Source organism: Loxodonta africana, chromosome 5, assembly GCF_030014295.1.
Source record: "Loxodonta africana isolate mLoxAfr1 chromosome 5, mLoxAfr1.hap2, whole genome shotgun sequence".
NCBI lineage: Eukaryota > Metazoa > Chordata > Mammalia > Proboscidea > Elephantidae > Loxodonta > Loxodonta africana.
Genome location: NC_087346.1, coordinates 62,144,713 through 62,157,192, shown reverse-complemented (window position 1 = coordinate 62,157,192; position 12,480 = coordinate 62,144,713). Strand labels below are relative to the sequence as shown.

The 12,480-nt window shown below is 36.1% G+C and overlaps 1 protein-coding gene across 8 annotated transcripts in view; it reads left to right on the top strand.

Moving 5' to 3' along the window:
• The window catches only part of CCSER1 (coiled-coil serine rich protein 1), an 845,607-nt gene that overhangs the window by 187,889 nt on the left and 645,238 nt on the right, over positions 1 to 12,480 (top strand). The gene's annotated exons all lie outside the window — the stretch shown is intronic.

The window sequence follows — 12,480 nt, the reverse complement described above, 5'->3', positions numbered from 1 at the left end:
CTACTAAAAATGTGTCCTATATATCAGGAATGTTCATGCTTCCTGCAAAATGAACACATACTTAAGGATGGACATCTCATATATGAAGGGAAAATTGGTCTCTGTAGTTGATGTCAAGGGTCAGGGATGCCAATTTTCACTTGAGACTCTCATGGGTTCCAACAGATAGATGCACACCAGGACAGCTACCCATACTTCCTGTCTTGTTTGCTTCGATGGAAACCTTGATACTCGCCATTTTAGAACAAGACCCTGGATTGACAAGCTAAGAAAAATGTTGATCATGTGGATTCTCTTTGATTTTTGGATAGTATCATTCCACACCATCCTTCCATTCTCCAACTACATACATACCAGATCTACTGTTAGACCCTTGAGTGGATCCCTATTCTGACTATCCTTCTGCAGTGTCCCTCCATGTGGGATGAGGATCCCTTGGTGGCCAAGGAGAAATGCTCATTCAAACCTAGCACACACTCCAGGTAGCCGTGATTCCAGAATTCCTTGTCCAAACTGCGGGAGCCTGCTTTGAGAACAAGGGTGGAGGTGGGATATGGGGGTGGAGGGGCAGAGTGGTCTGAGTTTGGACTTGTGGACCAGAGTGTGTAGAAGGAGATGTATGAAGCCTCCTCATAGAGTAAGATAGGGTCAGAGTGGGAGGAGATGAGGGGTGGATTGCAATCTGGGGAGTCCACAAAGCCTTCCGCCTCATACATGTTAGCTTAGATTTGCCATCTGGAGTTCACTTTTCCGCAGACGTCCTTTAGCTCCATTGTCTTTGTCTTCTAATATTTAACAGTTTTTTTTTTTTTAAAGTAAATCTATCTGCCCATAACAATGGGTATATGTTAAAAATTCTCAAAAATAAATAACTTACGATATTGTGCTGTATTTTAGGTAACTGGGTTTTAAATGAAAATATTAGAGCATCCCATTCTGCAATTGTATCATAAAGAAATTTTACATTAGTGAGTTGACAGTGTGTGATTAAAAAAACATGGTGTTTGAAGTGTGAAGTTCCTATCCTTAGTTCTGGGTTGGGCATATTTAATCTCGGGCAAATCATTAACTACAAAACAACGAATGATAATGAGCATTTCGTTTTCATTATTCTGAAAAAATGATTGTGTGTGCATGTATGTGTATTTGTGTGTGTTTACATTTGTATATATAGAAACATTATATTTCATCTTTCTGTTCTTTTGTGCCTTGGAGTATTATATCATTACTGTTACAATTGATATGTATTTTTTTTCTAAATATATGAACATGTTGAAATATTTACGACTATTGTAAGATTAAAATTTATGGATAATGAAGTATTATGAAGCATATGTCTTTAAAAAATTTCCATTATACTTTCACAGACAGGTATTTATTAATAGTTATGTACTGTTTAGTAAACTAGGCCACATTTGAGCCTTTTGTATATCATTCTTTTATATCTCATGAGTTTCTCATACTACATTTAATATTGTAATATTACAAAATTGCTCTTCTTCTGTGATCTGATTTTAAGATTTGAAATGCAATATGCCCAAAACACGAAAATCTAATTTTAGTCCTTTTATTTCCCTGCAGTGATATACGTTTGCCACTAGATGGCAAGATAATACCATTGCCATTATGGGGGAAGCTCAAGGTTGGAACAGAAATTTGTTTAAAATATTGCACATGTTCATTGGATTTACTGATAAAATGTGTTGAAATAAATGTGCTTTTGAATTTTCACAAGAAACCTATAAAAAGAAGTACTTTATAGTTTCTCTGTTTTCTTTTGGATTTTACAACTTGTATCTTATACTTCTTAAATTATTTTTATTCTTCAGTTAATTTATAGTTTAATAGTTATTTTAAAATGCATAAAATATATTCTTCAACTAATAATATCAGAAAGAAATGCTAGGATTCCTTTGGTAATTGTAGATATCTGCATAACAAGTAACATACATAATTAGGTAATTTTTCTGTGTGGAAAGTGGCATACATATTCTGTATACCTCTCGTAATATTATAAGTAAATATATGTATTTATGAATCAATCAATGCTTCAGTTATTCTTTGCATTTCGGGCAATAACAACATTTATTTTTAATACTTGAGCCGAGGTATGACTCTTAATATTTCATCTGCATTACCATATTTAGTTCTCACAACACTATATACTAAAAGATACTGTTACTATCCATATTTTGTTAATGAGTAAAATAAGACACAGAAGATAAGTAACATGCCCAAAATCTCAAAGCTAATAAATGGCAAAGACAGGATTTTGATCCTAGCTATCTAACTTCAAACCCTCTATGCTTTTGGGGAAGTGTATTAGATTTTTTTTTTTTTTTTAATTGTGCTGTAAGTGAAAGTTTACAAATCAAGTCAGTCTCTCATGCAAAAATTTATATACACCTTGCTATATACTCCTAGTTGCTCTCCCCCTAATGAGACAGAACACTCCTTCCCTCCACTCTCCATTTTTGTGTCCATTTGGCTAGCTCCTGACCCCCTCTGTCTTCTCACCTCCCCTCCAGACAGGAGATCCCCACATAGTCTCATGTGTCTACTTGATCCAAGACATTCACTCTTTACTAGTATCATTTTCTATCCCATAGCCCAGTCCAATCCCTATCTGCAGTGTTGGCTTTGGGGATGGTTCTTGTCTTGGGCTAACAGAAGGTGTGGGGACCATAACCTCTGGGGTCCTTCTAGTCTCAGTCAGACCATTAAGTCTGGTATTTTTATGAGAATTTGGGGTCTGCATCCCACTGCTCTCCTGCTCCCTCAGGGGTTCTCTGTTGTGTTCCCTGTCAGTGCAGTCATTGGTTGTAGCCAGGTAACATGTAGTTCTTCTGGTCTTAGGATAATGTAGTCTCTGGTTTATGTGATCCTTTCTGTCTCTTGGGCTCATAATTACCTTGTGTCTTTGGTGTTCTTCATTCTCTTTTGCCACATGTGGGTTGAGACCAATTGATGCATCTTAGATTGCTGCTTGCTAGTGTTTAAGACCCCAGATGCCACTCTCCAAAGTGGGATGCAGAATGTTTTCTTAATAAATTTTATTATGCCAATTGACTTAGATGTCCCCTGAAACCATGGTTCCCAAACCCCTGCCCCTGCTACACTGGCCTTTGAAGCATTCAGTTTATTCAGGAAACTTCTTTGCTTCTGGTTTAGTCCAGTTGTGCTGACCTCTCCTGTACTGTGTGTTGTCTTTCCCTTCACCTAAAATAGTTCTTATCTACTATCTAGTTAGTAAAAACCCCTCTTCCTCCCTGCCTTCCTCCTAGCTCTCATAACCATCAAAGAATATTTTCTTCTCTGTTTAAACTATTTCTTGAGTTCTTATAATAGTGGTCATATACAATATTTGCCCTTTTGCAACTAATTTCACTCAGCATAATGCCTTCCAGATTCCTCCATGTTATGAAATGTTTCACAGATTCATCATTGTTCTTTATTGATGCGTAGTACTCCATTGTGTGAATATACCATAATTTATTTACCCATTTATCCGTTGATGGGCACCTTGGTATCTGGTTGCCACAGGGGTTCACGCTCTGAACAAGGCAGGGAGCTGACAACTGTCCCCCGAGTGTCTGCGAGGAAAATGTATTCTGTTCCCTAGAGAATACAGGTGGGTGGGTTCTGCAGACAGACCATGGGCACCCAATGCTTTTGATTTTAAGGACTGGGAGATGGTTATCCTTGGACCCCTGTTGTGGATGGCTGGGTGACCTGAGTGGAGCCACCAGTCCTTAGGCCCCTGATGTGGGTAGGTGAGGACCCTGTTCAATAGGCAAAACGGTGTCAAACATCAAACACCCACCTCTCCACTGCACAGCTGAAATGGTTGGAGTGTGCCAGCAAGGGCCTAGACTCCTGAAATAGGCCCACATAGGTCCATGCGGGGGGGAAAGGTATTCAAAGTCCATGGACCATTTATGCCTGGACAGGAGCCGCTTCTGTCCTGAGCTCCCCAGGTTATTGGAGCTGGTAAATTGTCTTTTCCCCCAATTGTGAATGTATTCCTTCTCCAAGGCTGGGAGAATGGCTCAGCGTGCTCAGCAATGCCTATCTCAGAGTCAGGGAAATCAACAGCCGCTGAAGCTGGCTTGGGGTGGGGGATGCAGTAAAAGATATGCATGTACTTAGCTTTTGCTGAGAGTGCCGTTCTTCTCTGGTTCCGGAGGTGTGAGTAGGCTGGGCAGCTGGCTCTTTCTCCCTGAGGAAACTGCGGCCGAATGCTACTACTGGCCTGCTGCGGTGGCTCCCAGGAATGGTGCCTGAGGGATCCCAGCAATTCAAGTCCGGTAACTCCTCTCCATTTCTGAACCGTCTCTCCCTCCCCCTGCCACTCGGTCTGTTTTCTAACTTTGCCTTTGATGTTCAGGGCTCCTAGCTTGTCCTAAATATAATCGTTTCACTTTTTTTTGTTGTTGTAAGGGGGATCACCGGAAGCGTCTGGCTATTCCACCACCTTGGCCCTGCCTCCTTAGATTTAAATTTAATTTGAATCTTTTCTTTCTTGCATAAATTGTCATGAGGTCAACAAATTTAATAAAAGTATATGCTTGCTCTATGTCTCTACTATGGCCATCTCTAAGGGTTGAAAAAAGGAAAATGAAATAAACAATGTAGTTCCTATTCTGAACTTAAAATTTGGTGGTATTTGTTGATACACTGATGAATTCTGTCAAGGTATTTTCTGAGATATCCCATCTTAAAAGTGGCTCAGTCACAAAACAAATATTCATACTTAGTAGTAACTAAAGTCCTTAAAGGAGATAGACTGCACAAAGTTCATGGAGTGTAGTTCTATTTATTTAGATGCTCAGGGTTTCTGAATGACCAAAGATATGCTCTAATGTGTTGAATATCCCACTATTCCAAGTTTTTGTATACTTTTGATATATTTCAATCTGAAAGAGAAAAGGCAGAGTACATTAACTCTTTGAACATCAACAGCTCAGAAGAAATTGGTATTTCCTTGAATTTATTACAAGAAGCCAAAATATATCTGAAACAATTTTATAAGTATATACTCTATCGTATTTTATCAAACCACTGTAAATAATGACTTTACTTAATTTACTTTTAATGAGTAACTTTATACTCTATTAGGCTTGTCAAACATTTTTGAAAAGCTTTTTCTGGAAATAGCCTTTTTTTTACTAGGTACTTTCTTTCCAAAGTATTTTATATACATGGATAAATGTAAGGAATTTGTTGTGGTTTCTCTAACATTGAAGTCTAGCTCCAAATATTCTTAAGATTATCCTGTTCTAAATGTGAACATGGATTAATATATAATGAACAATTCAGAGGACCTGGCATTTTTCAAAGAAAAAAAGTGCATCAGTGTATCAGTCAGCATAAACTAGGCTTATGTGATAACCAGTAACCCCTAAATCTTAGTGACTTTGTAATACTTGTTCATGCTACATGTTCATTGTGGAAGATGCTGGGAGTTCTGTTTAATGTCTCCTTCATCTGTATCCAGGCTATTATAGCAGCTACCACTGCAAACATCGCCTTCTACCATGGCAAAAAGAAAGACATCACTGGAGGCCTTGGCCCCAGTAATAAAATGTTCTGACCCCGGAGAGACTCACTTCATTTCTGCTCACAGCTTATTGGCCAGATGTAGTCACATGACCCACACTAGCCACAAAGGGTGTTAGAAGTGCAATCTTTCCATGTGTCTGGAAGATGTAGACCTAGAAATGTTTGGTATGCAGTAGTAACTATTAAAGTCCCAAATATTTGTTTAATTGATTGAAATTTCCTGCCTGCCTCTCCCCTCTCTTTTATCCACACTCGTTTAAACGGCCCTGACTTTGTGTCTCACACTGTGCTGATTGTTGGGGTCAAAAGAGATGAAGGGGTCTCCAAGATGGAAGGATTCGTACATAACTATGAGTTTTGTACTTTTGATTGTGCTCACTTTCTGCCTTAAAGGCCTTAGAGATGTGTATCTTAAATGAAATAAGTTAACTTTTTCACTTTACTCAATTTATGGGAATTCTGCTGTGTTTAAAAGCATTTATTTTTATTACACTGAAAAGTTGTTGGAAACTTGTGTTAATTTTAGAATACTTAGCAAATGCATCCACAGGGTTTCCCTGGATGCTTTGTGCTGGGTGATTCTGACAGCGTTCGTTTATGGCCAGTTTACTCTGACACAGCATCATTTCTCTCATTTGTAGTTTGCTATCCTGCTGCCTTTATGTAGAAACTGTGAATGCTACAGTAAAAACATAAGCTGTTAGGAATTTTTTTTTGGTATAAGAACAGACGAGATTTAAATTTGAGGGAAAAAAAAAGTTACTTGCATATTCATTAGCATCCCATGTCATATTTTAGTTCTTTTGTCTGTCGAACCCAGAATTTAGTTATTATTGACAGTAGTTGAAAATTTAAGACTAATAAAGTAGTGGGGGAAAAAAAAGCACTTTACTACTCGTTTGCTTTTCTGGGGCCTGATGTTTTCCCGTTTATTATCTTATCCTTTATGCATTCATTCATTCATTCACAATTTCTTTTAATAATTGCTTGTTGGGACACTACTATGAAGATGTAAGCAGAAAAGAGAGATAGCCCTTGAGGATTTAGAGTTCCAATTGGGAGACATTTATGTCAATAAATCAGATTTACCCATTTTGACAATCTTAAAATTCAGAGTGGGTGGAACCACGCTTGATTTGCATTATGACCATTGTTATTGAAAGTGGAAAGGATTTAAAATGAGCGTATGAACTCCTATTTCCCTAATTTATATGTATTTTATGTCACACATTCAGTTAATGACACTATTAAGTATATACTTTACTTCCTGATGAATTTTGCTCATTTCTGTCACTGAAGCCCAGCTGCTAGTCCTGAGCAGGGACTCTGAGAGATGGTGGGACAGTAAAGAGAAGGTACAAAATAAATCGTAAAATTAATGTCCAAAGAATCAGTTGTGAAACACTTCCACTCTACCATCCATCAAGCAAGAGTTCTGTTGGCCTTGTTTGGGATGTGCACCATCATGCTTCGTTTTGTGGCACGGAAGTTGTTCCAGCTCTAAATTAAGAGCTAAGGCTGGAAGAACTGATTCAATAAATTCCTCCTTTTAATTCCAAAGTCCTTAATGAGATCTGCAAATATTTGAAACATTTAATGACTATTTGGAGATTAAATAATGATTCCAACTTTAGGTGTAACTCATTGTTAATGGAATTAAAGCAGATATCATTGCATTCTATGAGGACATGTAATGAGAAAAGGAAGCCATCAATATTTTTGAGGAAATGGAGTTACACAAATCATCTTTCTCGATACTTATAACTTTTAAGAAGGAAAAGCATAAATATCACTCATTAAATGTGTAGTTATATTTTTTGATAACTGATATATTAATTTTAGATTAATAGCCCTAATCCATAATGCCTTTATTGACTTTTCAAGTTCTAATGATACTTTCTTCTTAAGGCCATTCTGGATTGTATCACATATATGGCATCTACCACATGTTTATTTCAATGCATCTCGTTTTACCTATTACACTGCAGGCTTTAAAATAGAAAAATATAAACTTACGTATTGGCATTCTTATAGTATTTAGTAAAGTGCCTTGTGCAGAAATAGGCATTTTGTAAATATGAATGAATGGAAAATAAAATCGCTGATCAGGTATGAGCTATGAATCAAGGCTTCTGTCAAATCTCAGAATCGTGTGTGATACGCTTACACACATTTTGTAAGAGTAGTTTTGACATCAAAGTGTACACTTGATATGTTTATAATGCACTGTTTGATAAAGTTCTGGTTCATAGATACTAATTTGGTTCACTGATGCTAAGTCAGTGAAGTTCATCTCAAGTATGACATTGTTCCAGTAGGAATAATTCTTGTTAGGATTATCGGACTTATGCCATGGTTTCCAGGATCTTAACTGTGGAATAACAAGGAACTGACTGTAGAAGAGGAAGTAAGTTTCTTATTTGTGGTATTTATTGGAGAATTTGTTAAAAACATTTGTTTTTGGTCAAATATGTTTAAAAAAAAATGTTTAAAATGGGCTTTTAAAACCCCTTGCCTATTTTATCTAGTGGTGCTCCCCTTCCTCTTTATTAGTTTGAACATTCAGAATTGGCTTTGAAAGTAGGCTTGGATAAAATATTCTGTTCATTTTTCCTCCTATCTTGTAGAATGAGTCATTTCCATTTACAAGCTGTCACAGTTTTTATGCTTGGTGCTCAGTGTTATAAATAGCTTATAGCTTAAAAAAAAAAAAGAGTTCACTTATTTTGTCTTAAATGACTTTAAGACCAGCTACAATAAATAAGTAAAATTTCAGTATCATATATGTTGTCATTTTTCTTCATACACTTCACACAAGAATGTGCATGATGCATAATTTTTCCCTGTGGTGACATTATTAAAATTTAATATACATGGCCATGTTTTAACAATAGCAATATTAAATAATATACAGTATAATCTTCACTAAGAATAGTATTGATGTTTATTATTATTTATGAAGGAAATAATTAAGGCCAGTAGTAGAGGAAAAGTAAAAAAAAAAATTTTTCTAACCACACTTCAGCTTAGTATATTTTTTAAAGTGTTTATATCCCTCTAAAATTGAGAAATTAGAAAATTAAGGTTGTTAAATTTTCATTCTTGGGGTTATAAACAGTTTTATTTTTATTCGGATCAAATTTATCTCTTAATTTTGTGTGAGAGGAAAACTACTTTATGCCTCACGTAGGTAAACTCCGTGGGCTGTTGCAGTTTTCACAGCATGAGAGAGAATGTTTATCGATCCACAATCCATGACAAATCTTTGGCCATCTGAACGGCTGCACAATCTATAACACAAAATTGACCTTGACTAAAAGAACAACTTTTTTTTGAGGGGATAGTGACCGGTATCTGAAGTTTGTATATTCTAGTTAGACAAAAAACTTTTACAACAATGATTTTTATACTTATTCTATTATTTTGAAATTGATTTTAGTAAATTATTTAAGCAAAACAAGGCCTGACTTCCAAAGTCCAGAAATGTATTAATATAATTATGTCCCATATAAAATAATAGAATCATATCCAATATTGACCATCATAGTTTTGGGCTATAGAAAAAATATAAATATTATAATATATGAATATTGTTTTTCAAATATTTTAAAAATTGAGGCACATTTATAATTATCTCACAAACTGTCATGTTTGCAAGGTTAGTATAAAGGAGTGTGATTTACAAGTGAATCATGCATATACAATTTCACACTCTTATGTGATGACATTTTGTTTGAAATTATTCTTTCCTAAATTAAAGTGGCTATTGTCACTTTTATAATTTGATTCAGTGATCATTTCACTCTAGTGCTGAAAGTTTGCTCTTAAATACTTCTTTTGTTTGGGTCTCCTTTTGTTCTTAGCTTGGTTATGTCCAACATGACATGACATAAGAACCATTTTTTTTTTTTTAATTTCCCCTTTTAGGCTTTTTATACATTTGTAATTAGAAAATTATGGTTTCCATAGTCAGCTAGTTGTCTTCAATTCTGCACAAAGAATTTTATTCTTAAGAGAAACACACATGAATTAGAGCACTTAGCAGTTATCACAGGTGAAGCAGGGAGAGATCAGGAATACCTACCCAGATCCTTAGGTCCTTTCTGCATTAGATGAGCCTTGGCCAAAATTGTTAGGTAAAGTTTCTGAATAAGGTATCTGATCACCTCATTTATACGGAAGGAGCCATCTCAGTACAAAACATCCCCATCTTACTCTCTGACCTTTACATAGCATATATGGACATTTTCCAGGAAGCCATAATCCCATTAATTTCTAGGTTGCAGAATTAATTTTCATAAGCAATCCTGGACAACTAGGTACAGCTTACTAAAAGCATTCCATAGATAGACTCCATTTAGTTTGTTTGTTTGCCAGAAAGTCTATCATTAGTATGTTTACTAGATTAGACCAGGTCTGCTGCCTTCTTTTTTTCCAAGAATTAAACCCCATCTTTTGCTCTAACAGGGAAAATGGATCTTGGGACACCTGCTTACCTTGTTTTTTCATGCGCAGTGAATATAAACTTCAAATACATTCTTCAAGTTCTCTCTCCTGTTTCTGCTGCCCATCCTCCAAACAAACATAGTTTTGCAAATTAGTCGTTCATTTTCTCTGATCTTAGAGAAACATGTGTCCTGTAATCCTTTGAAAGAAAATGTTTCTACTAGTTGGCTTGATTTCAACCTCTCCTAAAGGACTTTGACCAGTATGTTTCTTCCGTTTTCTCCATTTTAGTCTCCTCTTCATTGCTGTTAGTTTACAACACTTGAGAAAAAATAAATCCCCATCTCCTCTCACCTCTCATTTATCCATCCTCTGAACCTTCTTCTCTATAAGCCAGCAGTCCTAAAAGAGTAGCCTAACATGCCATATTCAGCTTTTCACTGCCCGTGAACTCTTCAATTTCATTTATTTTAGCTTCTGTAATAAACATTTCTCGACAATTGTACTGTTCATATTTTTTTTCTGGATAATTCTTTGTTGAGAGGGGGTTGTCCTGTGTATTGTGGGATGTTTAATAACCCCTCTTGCCCATTAAAGTCCCAGTAACACCCCCCAAATTGTGACAATGAAAAGTGCCTCCAAATTCCTCCTGGGGGAGTTTCCAGATAGAAAACCATTCTAAAGTCATCAATGACTTTACAATTTTCATTTTTTCCCCCAATTTTCATTTCTCTTGACTTCTAATAAACACCTTTTTCATAATCTAACACCATTGGAGACACTGTCTGCATCATTATTCTCATCTTTTTGCTGTGCTCTCTTCTGGTTATTCTCTCATCTTTCCCCTTCCCAGACTCCTTTACAGGTTTCTTCTTCACATCCATACTTTAAATGCAGGTATTACTTGGCATTTGGTCTTTGACCTTCTTGCCTTTTAATTTACCTATCCCATTTGATAAAGTGCCACAAAGTGGGTGGCTTTAAACAACAGAAATAAATTTTCTAACAGTTCTGGGGGCTAGGACTCTGAGATCAAGGTATCGGCTATGTTGATTCCTTATGTGGCTTTGAGGGAGAGTGTGTTCCATGCCTCTCTTTTAGCTCCTGGTGTTTCCAGGCTTTCCTTTCCTTGCAGCTGCACAATCACATGGTGGTGTTCCTCTGTTTATCTGTCTTTGTCTCTCTCTGTCTTTTATAAAGATATTACTTAGGTGGGATTAGGGTCCACCCTAGTCCATTATGACTTCATATTAACTTTACGTCTTCAAAGACCCTATTTCCAAACAAGCTTCCCTTCACAGATAACAAGGGTAGGACTTCAACATACCTTTTTAAGGGACACAGTTCAGCCCATCACATAGGGAAGTTATATGTAGATTCCAAACAAAAATTCTGAGAATCTTTATCGGAAATCCAACCAAAAATTTAGACAATGAAAAACACACTTTATTGCAACTCAGGAAATAGAATGAAGACTTGTGAGAGTTGTTTGCATAAGGAGAGTAGCTAAAACTCTGAGGATTATTATCTTTTAATGGACATAGTGAATTGACATTTGCTATTTATTTAATGGCTTTATCCATTAAATTTTTTAAAAATTTAGATTACTATTCTAATTTCTATTCTTATACACATATATTTCAGCATCCTTTTAAGATACCCCAATAATTCTCAACCCTCTCCGTTTGTTTTTAAGATTATTTTGGAGAACAGCAATTAAATCACTTGAAAGACCTTCTTATTAGAATCAGTGGAATACACTGCAGTAATAAATTCTACATTCATTGTTATCACCCACCATTATGCATTTAAAAACTGGCAACAGTTTCAATTGAGAAAAGGACAGACAGTGGCAGTTGTGGACATTGTGCAAGCAGCATGTATTTGACCTTCCAGGAAACTTGGCAACCAACTAGAGAACCGGTGAACCAGAGACCCACACATGGTTTACTTCTGTCCTTCATGGAGAACTGTGCCACTGCTCTTTCTACCTTGTCTGCTTCAGAACCTCCCAAGGGAAGTGCATTAGGCTGACTCTGGTCCGAGAGGAACTTGTGGTGTGTACAGTGTGAGTGAGGCATTTTAGACACAACTTCAGAAGGGAAGAAATATAAAATACCCTTAGGTCTTAAACATATTAAAATGTAATGGTTAAAATGTGATGGATTAGTAAACACTTAAACAGCTTTATAATATTTTCACACTTTTTTCCCACATCCATTTAGTACATTCCAATTTTTAATGTTATAAAAATATGCATTTTATTTTCTCTTTGTAAAACTTGTTCAGAATAAAAGCCAATTACTTAAAAATCAAAGCTGAACTAATTCTCCTGACATGCAAACATGATCAAAAATGACAAATTTACAAAATAGGCTTTCTTTTTATGTCAGTCATGTGGGATTTTAGCTTTTGAAGCAAGTGTGGTGTGTTGAAAGGAGCATGGATTTAATAAAAGGATGCCAAAATTCC